This window comes from Meriones unguiculatus (assembly GCF_030254825.1).
Source record: "Meriones unguiculatus strain TT.TT164.6M chromosome 13 unlocalized genomic scaffold, Bangor_MerUng_6.1 Chr13, whole genome shotgun sequence".
NCBI lineage: Eukaryota > Metazoa > Chordata > Mammalia > Rodentia > Muridae > Meriones > Meriones unguiculatus.
The window spans coordinates 1,267,224-1,282,179 of NW_026843580.1; the positions used below are offsets into that span (position 1 = coordinate 1,267,224).

The window sequence follows — 14,956 nt, forward strand, 5'->3', positions numbered from 1 at the left end:
TCCATATTGATGTAAGTGTATGGCAAATGCATTGACATTCTGATGAAGACCAAGACACAGAGTGTCAAGGCACTCATGGGGGTGCAAGGTATTAACTGTGTAGTAGAAAATCCTGGAAAACACTGATTAAAAGTAATCTAAGTCAAAATATGTACCACCTGATAGGACACAATGTGTTATACTTTTGTGATACCCTTGTCCCAGTTTATGTATTGATCCATGAGAACACAAAGAGCTTAGAGAGAGTCTATAAAAATAACTAACCTGGGATATTAGCCATATAGCACAAAATAACCATGGTACAGCCCACAGACCTAAATAAACTAGGTAACATGGAGGGTAGAAGAGAGGATACTTGAATCCCACTAAGAAGGGGACAGACATGGGAAGTGGAGTGAGAGAGGAGGTGGGTGGGAGAGGGGGGTGAAGAGAGGAACAGGAGGGGGGATCATGTGTGGGTAAAGTGGAGATGGGGGAGTAAGAGGGCTAAGAAAGAAGGGAAATTGGTGTTGAGGCATCTCTGAGATAAGATGAAGACCTGGAATTTTGGAGGTGCTTGGGAAGATATGAGGTTGACCCTGGCTGAGACTCCTAGCAGCAGGGATATTGAACCTGAAGTAGACACATCCTGTAGCCAGAGGAGGGAGGGGGACCCCAACCATCTCACAAATCCCTCGACCCAAATTTGTCATCTACAAGATATGCAGGAATAAAAGATGGAACAGAGATTGAGGAAATGGCCAACCAGTGACTGGCACAACTTGAGACCCAACCCATAGAAAAGACTCAACTTCTGACACTATTAATAATACTCTGCTATGCTTGTAGAGAGGACACTAGCATAACTATCATCTGAGAGGCTTCATCCAATAGATAATGGAAACAGTTGCAGAGACCCACAGCCAAACAAACATTAGGCAGAATTTGGACAGTCCTGTGGAAGAGTTAAAGGAAAGATTTAGGGAGCTGGGAGGGGGTAGTACACCACAAGACTTACATAGCCAGCTCACCTGGGACCATGGGGACTCATAGAGACTGAAGAACCAATAAGAGTACATGCCTGGACTAGTCCTAGGATCCCTCCACATATGAAATTGATGGGCTGTTTGTCCTCAAGTGGGTCCCCTAACAACTAGAGCAGGGGCTGTCTCTGACTTGGGCTCCTATCTCTGTTGCTTCCCTCTGGATCCCATTTTCCTTGCAGGGCTGCCTTGTCTTGCCTCAGTGAAAGAGGAGGTACTTAATACTGATGTAACTTGATGTGCCAGGGTGGGTTGGTTGGGGGCTATCTGGGGAATATGGGTGAGTGGGATGAGGGCAGGACTGGGAGGAGAGGAGGGAGTGGGGTTGTGAGATGTAAAATGAACAAATAAATAAATTAATGAAGAAAAAATATAACTGACCCACAGTCATCACAAGTGACAGGATTATGAAAAAGATGACAGAACTATTCCATATTGAAAGAGACTAAAAAGATAAGGAAACAATGCAACACTTAAATGTACCCACTTCCTCGACAATTATGTGAGTAATAACATAGTCAACACAACCCAAATTAAATGTAATACTGTGTCAGTGTGAATTACCAAATTTGATAACTGAACTGTCATTATGTAAGACAAAGTTCTTGTTTGTATAAAATCAACACTAGACCATTCTGAGTGACAGGGCATAAGGTCAGCAGCTTCCTTTCAAAATGTGCAAAGTAAAACAACAATTAACTGTACATACTTGGAACTATCTTCAAGTTTGTTATTGTTTCAAAATTGTTGTGGGGAAGTTGTGTGTGGTCTTTAACTCCAGCACTTGGGAGGCAGAGGAAGGCAGATCTCTGTAAGTTCAAGGCCAGCCTGGTCTACATAGGGAAGCCCAGGACAACCAGGTCTCTGTAGAGAGAATTTGTGTCAAAAAAACAAACTAAATAAAATTGTTGTAAGGAGAAGAACAATGTAACTGAAAACTGAACAAGATTAAAAACAAAGCTGATTCTCCACACTGGCAGTCTGGGTAAGACTATGTCTGTAAGAGACTGAAAAGTGAAATGACATGACATTTTGGAGCAGCAAGAAGATTCTCTAAATACAGCCCAGTCTTCTTTTGTTATTGTGTATGTGTGTGGGGGGAGTGTTCATGATGTGGGTAAAGGATGAATATCAGTGAACATATGGGAAGGTCAGATGACAACTCTGTGCAATCACTTTTTCCTTCCACCTTTTCAGGAATTCAGGGATCAAACTCAGGTTTCCAGGCTTGCCCAGCAAGCCATCCTACCGACCTGCAAGTGATTCTCTTAAATGACCTCAATTAGATAATAGTGAGAAAAAAATGTGAAGGGTCCCTGCTCTTAAACAATTTCTTAGGGATGAATAAATAATAAAAAAGAGATGAGTAGAACATTAGTACACTAGTGCTACCAACGACTAACAATCATCCAAACACAACCAAGCACCTCCTGAGACAAGGGGCTGCAGGGCTGGTAGCTAAAATTCCTTGCAAGTGTAAAACTGGAATAAACCTGAAATAAAAGAGCTTTCCCAGCTCTACAGTAACCTTGTTATTATATCCTGATTATCTACACCTAGCAACCCAAAGAAATACAAATAGGAAAATAAGCCCACATGAACCCTGTAAACTCCTGGTTGTACAAGTCCATCAAAGTATAAACAGCAGTGTATCTGCCAAACTGTTCCTTATGAAGAATTCTCTGATGAATAAAGAGAACAATTAAATCACGTGAAATCTAAATGAGAGAGAGCACCTGCAGTGGCTGTTTTTACTTAAGAAGAGTCATTTCATTCTGGAATGCTGGCACATACGTCCTGAAACAATATTCCTGGAAATGTGCACGGATCCTGTAGCCTTTTTAAGTACATTTTTAAGGCATTCATTCGACTGGGATGTCCAAGCTCCCCCACTCTACCCGCCCTAGGGCAGGCAGGAGGCAGCACCGGACTCTGCACTTCCATTCCTGGAGGACTGGCCCCAGCATCACTCTTCCTCAGGATGCAGAGCACAAGGGTATCCTAGAAACTCCTCAGAGTGTACTCCCGCCCTCCCAACCCTGGCAGCAAGAGGGCGCGGTCCCAGGTACCAGCATCCTCCACAAAAGCTCTTGGCAGAACTCAGACAGGCTCTCCCGACCCGCCCAGCCCTCCAGCCCCCAGCTGCACAGCCCTGCCTTGCCTCGCAACTGCCGTCTAGCGCGTCCCTCACACACATCGCCTGCTCCGCGATGGCCAACAGGCTCCTCCACCTTGGGACCCAACCCTCTCTCCTCTCAGCCTCCCAGCCGCGATGCCAGGCCCAGCACCGCCTAGCCCACTGGATGGCTGCTGGGGGCGGAGGCGGAGCCCAGAAGCAGAGCGGGGGAGGAGCCTGTAGGCGGAGGCGGAGCCCGAGGGGCGGAGGCGGAGCCAGGGGGGGCAGGGGAGGAGTCCGGCGGAGGAGGGAGACGGAGCCCGTGGTAGCAGAGGCGGAGCCTAGCGGAGGGGGGGCGGAGCCCGGGAACGAAAGCGAACTCGGGGTAGAGACAGGGAGAGGCCGGGAAGCAGAGGGAGGCGGAGCCCTGTGAAGTGAAGACGGAGCCCAGCGGATGAGGGAAGCGGAGTTTGGAAGAGCAGAGGCGGAGCCTAGTGTGTGCAGAGGCTGAGCCTGGGGCGGAGGCGGAGCCCGAGGGGACGGAGGCGGAGCCCGGGTCAGGCGGAGGCGGAGCCCGGGACGGCGCCTGCCCCACACCCTTACCTGGATTCTCCTGGTCTCAGCCTTCCACGATGAAGTAGTCCACTAGCCAAGCCACGACCGCCGCCATCGTGCCCGGGAAGCGGGTTCCAGTCGCCAACCCTTGCCGCCGCCGCCGCCGCCGCAACCCAAAGGGATTTTCCTTTTCCCTTTGGCGGCTGTTGCCATAGCAATGGCGCTTACGTCACGCTTGACAATGGAGGCGCGCACTGCGCCTGCGCTGGGCCTCGCGCAAGCCCCTCCCCCGCCCCATCTGCGAGGGCTCGGCCTTCGGGTTCCCCCGAGGCGGCTTGGACCCTCGGCTCAGGAAGTGGGCGGCTGCTCCGAGGGGTAGCTCTTAGAGGCCGCCCTCTGCCTCAACGCCCCCCTCCCCTATTCTTTATTTTCCTCTATCATGGGTCTTTCCTTCCGCCTTCTCTCTCCCTTTTGCAGTGGGGGGAGAAGGGCATGGAGGGTCGTGAGGTCACTGGAAAGCTTGCTCTTCTCTGCTGCCTGCTTGCCACTGGCCGCGCAGCAAAGATTCTTCCGCCCTCTGCTGGAAGCTTTTAATTTGCACCACCGAGGCTTTCTGGCTGAACGTTTTCTGTTTATGTTGTGCAGATTGGGATTTTAGAAACATGCCACCGAGCTGGCGGGGGAGGAAAAGACTTGCGCAATCTTCAGAGACACCTATGGTTTCTGGGATTCCTGGGCTGGGAGCGTTCACCTTGGGCTTTCCTCTGAGTGCCCAAGAGAGTTGGGTGCCACCTAAGAACAGGGCATCCCAGGGATCCTCCTGAAATGGTCCTGTCGCTTCCCAGGGAGCCCTGCTCACCTGAATTTCACTGCTTTTTTGTTTCAAAGCTCTGGTAGCTGAAACAGGTATTAACTTCCAAGTTGCTCTATTGCAAAAGTGCAATCAGATAAATTCATGGGGCTCTTTGTCCAGTCTAGAGATTATCCTAGTCGATTGAGTTTATTTTTTATTTCTTTTTTTATTTTTTTTAATTTTCATTAGTTACAATTTATTCACTTTGTATCCCCCCTGTAGCTCCCTCCCTCCTCCTCTCCCAATCCCACTCACCCTCTCCCTTCTCCACCCATGCCCCTCTGCCAGTCCACTGATAGGGGTGGTTTTCCTCCCCTTCATTCTGATCCTAGTCTATCAGGTCTCATAAGGACTGGCTGCACTGTCTTCCTCTGTGGCCTGGTAAGGCTGCTCCCTAAAGGGGAGGTGATCAAAGAGCAGGGCAGTCAGTTCATGTCAGAGACATGCAAAATCCATACACATAAAATAAACAATCTTTTTATACTTGGAATAAATTTATATATCATAAAAGTAAATATACACTCCAGTGGCATTTAATATATCTCACCATTGGACAACGAATACAGCTGTCTTTTTTGTTTCAAACCATTTTCATCACCCACCCCAAATCCATTAAATATACACTACCATTTCTCTCTCTAGGCCCTGGCAATAACCACTCACTTTCTGATTCTATGGGTTTGCCTGTTTCCTATAACTTGAATTAATCTTGTCTGGAATATTGTTTCCTAGGTTTTGGGTTTTTGCTTTTGGGTTGGTTGGTTGGTTGATATTTTGAGCGAGGGTTTCTCTGTGTAGCCTTGGATGTCCTGGAACTTTCTTTGTAGACAAGGCTGGCCTTGAACTCACAGAGATCTGCCTACCTCAGCCCCCTGAGTGCTGGGATTAAATGTGTGAGCCATCACACCACCACCTGGCTTTTTTCCTAGTTTTATCCATGCTCTATCATTAGTGCTGCCTTGTACTATATCAGAGCATCAGTACTGCATTCTTCCTTACTGTTGAATAACCCTCTTCTCTATGTACAAATCAGGCCTTGCTTATCCACTGGTGATTTAGAGCATAGAGCATTGTTTCTGTCTAGCGCCATGACCATGTATAGAAAATATGTGAGTGGAGCTAAAGAGATATCTCAGTGGTTAAGAGTACTGGTTGCTCTTTCAGAGGTCCTGAGTTCAATTCCCAGCACCCACATGGTAGCTCATAACCATCTGTACTGGGATTTGATGCCCTCTTCTGGCATGCAAGTGTACATACAGATAGAGCACTCACATACATAAAATGAATAAATCTTAAAAGAAAAAAAAGTGCCTGAGTACCAGTTTGCAATTCTCTTGGTATACCCTTAAGAGTAGCACTAATGGACAGTAGTAAATTACATATGGTAATGATTTTACCTACCAACACTGAACAAGAATTCTAACTTTATTTCTATCTTTATATCTTTGTCAACAGTTGTTTCCTTGGTTGTTTTTTTTAAAATATTATAGATATCTTAAGAGGTATAGATTACTTTTTGTTTGTTTGTTTGGGATTTTGTTGTTTGCTTTACTTTTTTAGCTTGTTTAAAAAAAAGGGGGTTTTTCTCTGTGTAGCCCTGGCTGTCCTAAAACTCACTCTGTAGACCAGGCTGGCCTCATACTCAGAGATCTATCTGCCTTGTACTCCTGAGTAAGTGCTGGGATTAAGAGTGTGCCACCACTGCCTGTCCCAATAAGTGTGAATTATTAACTTATGCTGTTGCTCTTAAGACAGGGTCTCACTAGAGACCCAACTAACCTGTGACCTAGTTTACTCTTGTACTCTGGATCCTCCAGCCTAATTTTCACCCCCAATACTGAGGTTAACAGCATGGAATTAACCACCAGGCCTAGCTGAGTAGATGTCTTACTGTCCTCCTGATTTATATTTCTTTAATGACTCATGGTGTTCAGCATATTTTCCTCTGTATGACTGCCATTTCTAAATCTTCCTTGAAGAAATATCTATTCTAGTCCTCTGCCTAACTACACCTTTACCACACCCTGCTGAGGTGTCTAACCCTTGGCTTCCCCCATGCTAGGCAAGCTCTGTTCTACTGAGCCATACCCCTAGCCCAGCCCTGTTTGTTTTTGTTGTGTTTGTTATTCTAAAAACTAGACTTCTGTCAAATAAAAACTCTGCAGACTTTCTTTCTGTAGACTGTCATGTTATCTTCTTGATATTACCCTTTGGTTCAAAAAAGTATTTTACTTTGATGAAGTCCAAAGTTTTATTGGTTTTCTATGATTTTTGTGTCATATTTAAAAATTAATTATTGAATTTAACATCAGGAAAGTTCACTACTATGTAACCTTTGCACACTTATAGCTCTTATATTTTGGCCTTTGATCCATTTTGGGTTGACTTTGTAATGATAGGGTTCTCATTTTACCTTTTTTAAAAGATCTATGTTTATTTTGTGTGTGTATAACTCTTTGTGTGTACATATGTATGTGTGTGCATGTGATGACCAAAAGAGAGTGTCAGAGACCCCAGATCTAGAGGGAGAGACAACTGTGAACATCCAGCATGGATGCTAGGAACTGAACTTAGTTCTTTGGATGAGAATCAAATTCTCTTAACTACTAAGCCATCTCCCCAGCCCCCATTTACTCTTTAAATGCATATTGTTTAAATTCTCTTTGAAAATATTGACATTAACCTGAGGTAATCATTGTTCATCCTACTAATACTAAACTACATTCCCAACTTGCAAGTTTATTTTAATTTCTTTCTTTTTCTTTATCAAAGTTGTTTCCCAAACCTAGAATTGAGCACTACCTTCTTGACTATGTTTATTCTATTAAGGTCTTAGATAGACTAGTGGACATTTAAATGGCTGTTTTGTAAATGAAGTTTTCCCATGACATAAGGTAAAGGCCTAAAAGTACTGTGTGTTTCTATCTATGCATGAACACATTAACATCCACTGAAGATATACTTTGGTTTCTCACCTAACAACTGCCAGGCTGCTGAAACTGATAAGCCTGGACAGGACAGCCTGATTGATGAGGCTGGCTAAAGGCCATTCTACCCCCTAAGATAACTACCATCATCTTTCACTAACAAGGGAGAGAACAATCCAAGTCCAGATTTGTTTTGCTGAGGGCTGGGAGCCTCAAGTGATGAAGCTATGCAAGAGAGAAGACAGCCTTTCTTGCCTTACAAGACAAGATGAAGCTGATTCCTAGTGTGGGGGGATTTCTCAGCCTGATACTCCCCGTGTGGACTGTGGTGGGGTAAGTGGTTTCACTGTACAGGCATTGCCAATGCTTGCTGTGGTTAGCCACTACAGTTTAGGCAGGCAGTCTGAGAGTTGGATTTGATCATATTTCCTGCAGCCACAACCAGGGCTCCTTCAGATTTCTTCTCCCAACCCATAACTTAGGAGACTGAGAGATGTGGAAATTTCCCTGATGACTGCCATATCTCAAAACACGAAGTTGCCTAAGCAAAAATCTCAATGACTGCTACCCTCGATACTGGCCTTTCACTCAGGCCCACATTTGTCTTTCAGTCCTGTTGCTCCTACTTCCCACATGTCCATTTCACACTCACATCATTGTCATTTCCCATCTTGATAGTTTATAATACCTTCCTTACCCTTTTCCCTCTTCATTGGTTCCATGTGTGTAAAAAAATGGCTTTTTATATGTAAAACTTATTTTTTAAAATCAGGTTTTACTTATCTCAGGCTAGCCTCAAAAATTCCAAGCACATTAAGATGATGTTGAACTTCTGATGCCCCTGACTGCACCTCCTTATTGGGATTACAGGTGTGTACAAAACACGAGGTTTCATGGATGCAAGGCAAGCACTTTACCAACTGAGCTATGTTCCAAGTCCTTATATAGAAAACCTAAAGACAAAAAGCAAGATATTGACCCAGTCTTAAAATTAAGTCTGTAAGCCTGGAGCAGTGACACACACCCGTGAGCCCACACTCAAAGAAGCTGAGGCAGGTGGGTCACACTGAGTTCAGGGCCAGCCTGGTCTACACAGAAAAGCCCTATTTTGAGAAAAAAAAAGTTAGTGTACCAAGCACACATTTTCAGTTTGAACTCTGTTTGGAGTGCAGGAAAGAGAAATCCAGAGATGGCTGACAGACTGTGTCTTAGGCCATTGTGTCTTGACATTTTTTTTCGAAGTATCTGGGACTGCAGTGGTCACAGTGCTACTGAGAGGCTTTGCAGGCTGTTCTTATATAGATTGAATATTTGGTACACAGGCCTTGGCTACATAATTTGCAGAGTCCAGTGCAAAACAAAAGTGAAGGATCCCTTGTTCAAAAGTTAAAGATTTCAAAAGCTTTAGCAGAGCATTAGAACAAAGGTGGGCTCCTCTGAGTACAGATCCCTAGTACCTGAACAGGGTATGTTTCCACAAAGCTGACTCTGTTGGTGCAGTCTGTGTGCATGCTAGAGTAGAGAGGGGGGTGGTTGCTGGGAATTGAGCTCAGGACCTTTAGAAAAGTAGCTAGTGTTTTTTTTAACCTCTGAGCCATCTCTTCGGCCCATTTTTTTTTTCTTTTTTTGATTTTGATTTTTATGTCTATGAGTTCTCTACATGCATGCCAGAAGAGGGCATCAGATCCCTGTATAGGTGGTTGTGAACCACAATGTGGTTGCCAGGAATTGAACTCAGGTCCTCTGGAAGGACAGCCAGTTCTATTAGCCTCCAAGTCATCTCTCCAGCCCCAATATTCTGCTTTGGTTGTTTGGTATTTTGGAGATAACAATGAAGCCTAGAACCACCTTGTGCATCCTTAGCACATGATTTACTACTGAGCTACATACCCCAGCCTCAAAACAATCTCTAGTTGTTCTAGTCTTGTCATTATTGTTGAGATGATCTCACTACATAGCCCAAGTTCACCATCCTTCTGCCCCAACCTCCTAAGAGCCAGGATTACAGAAGTGTACCATTACACCCAACACTCAAAACTATTGTTTCTAAAGTGTGTGTGTGTGTGTGTGTGTGTGTGTGTGTGTGTGCATATTTTCAGCTTTTAGGAACTTTATTTTCCTTCCACCTTTTCTGTTTGCACAGGTTTCTGCAGAGGAGCTCAGGACCACTCAGGGGTGGCTCCAACCCAATCAGTGGCCTATGCTGTGGGAGCTGTTCACCAGTCCTTAGTGTCTGGCTGGACACTCCAGTCTTCAGTAGGGAACTTCTGCATGGGTACAGAGGGCACCTGCATACCCTCAGACCAGTCTGCCACCTCGGGATGAGCGACAGTGAACTCAGGAGCTGGCACAGTCCATTCACCCTGGAATTCCTCCTTGGTCATGGCCTTCTCAGCAGCAGCCTGCTATTCTTTCTCAGTCTCCTCTGGGTATATGTAGAAGTAAAGACCAAGCATAACCTCCCATGACTGCTCACAGGAGATAGTGCCATGCATGAGGAGTACTTCCTCGGCCAGCATCCACCACTGAGTGAACTTCCTTGTTACGTGGATGGCAATGTCCACATAGTGCAGAGAATCTGTCTTGCACTGAGCAATGGTAGGCAGTTTCACCTAAGCAGCCTCTGGGAAGGGCTGGTTTCAGCCCTGAGATCAGTTACCATTAGAAGCTATGGCTCCCTGAAGCTGCTTGCATCTGGTTAGTGAAGATCCCAGTTGTGAAGGGGGCAACAATTGGAGTGGCTACAGTGGCAGCGACAAACTTCAGCACAGCTTGCTCACCAGTGTTCCTGGAGGCGATGACACTGACATCAGCAAGGTTCTCAATGGCAACAGTAGTCTGAGCCGAAAGCAACAGGTCCTCTTCAGATTTATGATGTAGATACCATCACTCTTCCTTTTGTAGATGCATTGCTCCATCTGAAAGTCAAGGTTGGTGCCACATAACTGGGTTCCTGTGGCAAGGAATTTGAGGACATCCTCCTCCTTCATCTGCAGGACATCAAGGGCTCAGAACATTGTGTAAGTTTCCCCTTTAAGTTATGCTGGGAATTGAGAACAAGACCACATGGACCCATCCCCAGGCAGTGCATAAAAGTGTGTGTATGTTTAAATTTTTGTAATCTTACTATTAATTTTATAGAACAAAAAGTTCCTTGAGATAAGTGTACACCAAATCAATTCTATCCTATTTTCAAATCACTTGTCTTAGTTATTTTTCTATCACTATGCTAAGATATCATGACCAAAGCAGCTTATAGAAGAAACAGTTGTTTGGGTACTTAGAGTTTCAGATGATAAGTCCATGAATATCATGGCAGAGACCATGGTGGCAGACAGTAATGGCAGGCAGAGCACCAGAGCAAACAGTGGTTAAGAGCTTACATCCTGATCTATAAGTATGAGGCAAAGAGCTAATTGAGAATGGTGTGGGATTTTAAAACTTCAAAGCCCACCCACAGTGACACAACTCTTCAACCAGATCACACTTACTAATGTTTCCAAAATTGTTCCACCAACGGGGGACCAGATTTTCGAACATATGAGATAGTAGGGGTCATTGTCATTCAAAGAACTACACTCCTCAATAGCTTCCTATGGAGACAGGAATTAAGATAAAAATTTTAATGTCCCAAAGCATCTCAGGCACTCAGATTCTTGTGTTGTTTTGTTGTTGCTGCTGCTGTTTTGTTTTTGAGACTGAGTTTCATATAGTCCAGGTTTTCCTTCATTCCTGACCTTCCTGATGCTCCATTTACAGGCATGTGTCACCACACTTGTTTTATGATCTTTTTTGTTTTGTTTTGTTTGTTTGTTTGTTTGGTTGGTTGGTTGTCATTTTGCTTTGCTTTTCAAGACAGGATTTCTCTATGTAGCTTTGCCTGACTGGACTAGCTCTGTTGACCAGGGTGGCCTCAAAATCACTGAGATCAAGTGTGTGCCACCACACCTGCTGACCTCTTTTTTTTTGAGAGGGTATTTTTATCTTTTGTGTAGATGAGTGATAAGATTATTTTACTTGTATGTATAGAAGTGTACCACATGTGTGTCTTATTTCCCAGGAGGCCATATGGCATCAAATTCCCTGTAACAGGAGCTACTGAAGATTGTGAACCACCATGGACATGCTAGGAACTCTGCAAAAAAAGTAGAGAATGTTTTGCTTTGTTCTAAGATTTATTATGTATATAATGTTGTGTTTTCATATACACCTGCATGCCAGAAGAGGGCAACAATTTTCATTATAGATGGTTGTGAGCCACCATGTGATTGTTGGGAATTGAACTCATGACAAAAAACAGCCAGTCCTCTTAACATCTGAGCCATTTCTCCAGCCCCACAGAAAGTATTTTTCATCACTAAACCATCTCCTCAGCTTCCTCTTTAGTCTTTGTTATTTCTTGTTGGGAACTGCTGTTTTACCAGCTGCTTTGATATTTAAGTCTCAGCAGAAAGACTGCTTTTTAAGGCCTTCACTGGAGTTAGTGAAGAATTTCCAAGTCTAGCTTCTTTTCTTTGAGACAGCATGTAGGATACCTTGTCAAAATCACACCTCTTGTTTCACCTACTTGTGAATTTAACTCATTATACTAAAGTGCTTTTACTCTGTCTTAAGAGGAGTCTGATATAAAGCAAGGCATCTAGCTTCCACTAGAGCCTCTGGGAAAGGTCCCATGTGTTGTCTGTTGGTTTATCAATTTCAGTCCTCACTCCAGACTCAAGAACAATTCAACTCTACTGGCGGGCTCTGGCAATTACTATTATTATTGTTGTTGTTAATATTATTATTACTTTCTTCCCATTTATATTCCAAACAAATTCACTTTCTTTCATTTCCCCTATGGAACTAAAATGTTCTCAACTCTGGACCTTTGAATACGTATGTTCTTTATCCCTTCTGGGGTGTTAGATCCCTCTTGCTTTTCTTTAGGTTTCATAGTGGATTTTATAGTGATGTATACATTTCTTTGCATGGTCTATAGGTTTGTTTATGGTGGAATACCCCACAAGGCTGTAAGCTTTTAGAGAAAGAATGGTGCTTTCATGAATCATTTTCTGTGTGTTCGGGACTTAGCACAGTACTGGGTAACTAATTCACAAACAGTAACTCTCTGTAGAAGGACAAATAACCTTTTAAGTAGTAAATGCCTTGAACAAAGTCTTCGTAATCTGATAGTAATACAGAATTCCCACCTAAAGGATGGGAGCATGTAGCATTTTATTTATTAATGCCAGCCATTGTGCCGACTGTAATAAACTTCTCTTGAAGTCTTTTTATCTTGTTCTGTTACTGCTGTTACTAAGACCTCCTCCTCTATGCCTGTTGCCTTCTCTGTGTTCTCTTTCATTTGTCCCATAACAAGTTATTTCCTTTAAGCTTTAGTGAGATTTAGCATCTGGCTTTATCATATGCAAAGACTATCTGTATCTACTTGTTTTGCACAGAAGCTAGGAATGCAGCTCAGAGGTAGAACATTTGCTTCACATATACAAGGTAAAGAAGGAGGAAGAAGAGGAGGAGAAAGAAAAGGAACAGGAGATGCAAAGCATTGCTTCTCTTTATGCAGATGCTCTGCCTTAAATACAGGGATTAACTGTTTTCTTGTATCTGCCTTCCAAACAAGATAGAAATTCCAGATACAGCAACAGTGCTACTTATTTGGTGTTAGTTTTTAACCTGGTCCCTCTCCTGACATTCACTGAATACCTGCTTTATACATAGTTGGTTTTATGAAAATATTCATTTTCTGGGAAGAATGTATGTTTTCATTAGGTTTTATAAGAAAATGTCCAGGGTTTTGCATCCTGCCATACTTATCCCCAGAAGACCATATCTATAAAGTTGATTGTGTCCATTTCTGTAAATCATTTGATGTTATGACTTCAGGATGCATTTTGAACCTTGTTTTCAAGAGCATGCTGTAAACCAGCCCTAAGCTTAAGAGCCATTTTGAGCCTCATTAAAAAAAATTCATCATAAAATGTCCTGTCTGAAAAGAGCATCTGAGATCGTTGTACAATGAACTCAGTAACTTTCATTTTAGTCACTAACATTATTAGTACTGTTTGTTGTTTATCATTACTTTTCTAGAGACCCAAGTATGATGACCCTGGTGTAAGGGACTGTGCACACACTGTTAACTAAGAAAATAAAACCATACATTCAAAACAAGCAAAACCTTCAAATATTAATAAGAATTAGGTTTAGATTTAGGGCCCCAAAATAATTCAGTTGAAATGTGAGGAAGACATTGAAACACCATTATTCAGCAAGCTTTTAGAGTATATATATGATGTAAGGATGTACATATAAACACAACTTAAGAATTCTTGGGCATACACACAAAATGTGGAACTTAATTAAGCAGGGTTGTTTTTTTCCTTTCTGTTTTCATGCCAGGAAATTTTTGAACATGTTCCTCCCCTCCCCTCCTGACAGCAGGGGTCCCTTTGGCAATGCTTTCACATAATTGCATCTTTTCAAGAGCAATGTTTGTAAATTCACACTGAGCAAGGAAGAAAGTTGTCAAGAGGCAGAGCAGAAGGATCAGGAATTCAAGGTCATCTTATAGCTGTTTAGTTTCAGGCCAGGCTGGGCTACAGGGGATCCTAACCAAATAATAATAACAGTAATAACCACAATATGTTTTGGCTAAGAGCATATTTGACGATTATTGTTCCAAGTCAGAGCTAACCTCAGGTCACCAACTTTCCTCAGAGAGGAAGCAAGGAAACAATGAGGTCCAGCGCAACAGGATTTTCTGCATACATACCCCTCTCCAACCAAGCCTTCTGACCCAAGCATGTGGAAATGTGTGCTCCCACTGGAGACCAGAGGTGCCTCAGCTTGTAGTTCTGGGTGTGTGGGGAAGGCAAAGTCACCGTGGAGCACAACTGTTTGGTCACTGGCCCACTGAGACCATCACAAGCAAACAAAACCACAAAAGAACAACACAAGAAAAAATGTACTGGGTACAATGCACGCAAAGAGAATAGAAGAAGAAAATACCAAAACTCAGAACAGTGGCCTGTCTCTCTATGGGCCCTCTATCCTGTTCCATTCGTGGTGGCCTGCCCTGAAATCAGGATCCACCCAACTACACCAGAGTTTGGAACGGCAAGCATTCAGCCAGACCAGAGACTGGAGTAGCAACTCCAGTATCTGTTGATCTTTACCAGATCTGAGACCTAGAGCAGTAGCCAAGCTATGCCAGACCAGAGACCAGAGACCAGTGGCAGAGGTGCCAAGCCTGGGGCTCTGCATACCACATACATCCCTTGGCACCTCCTTACCACTGTCACTTAGCCTTTGGAGCATGGCTCAAGGCTCCTTGAAATGGGAAATAATAGAATTTAGGGAGATAGAAGGATTCTGTCCCATGTCCTCAGTCAGGCCCAATAACAAAAACCAGACAGTGACAGACAAGACAGTCAAACAAAAAGACAAAACAGCCAGATCCCACTGCTTGTGCAGTAGAAAAATA

General features: G+C 43.7%; 1 pseudogene; it reads right to left on the bottom strand.

Annotated features, from left to right (window-relative positions):
* Positions 1-14,956, bottom strand: part of LOC132650495 (zinc finger protein 431-like) — a 171,793-nt pseudogene that overhangs the window by 111,722 nt on the left and 45,115 nt on the right.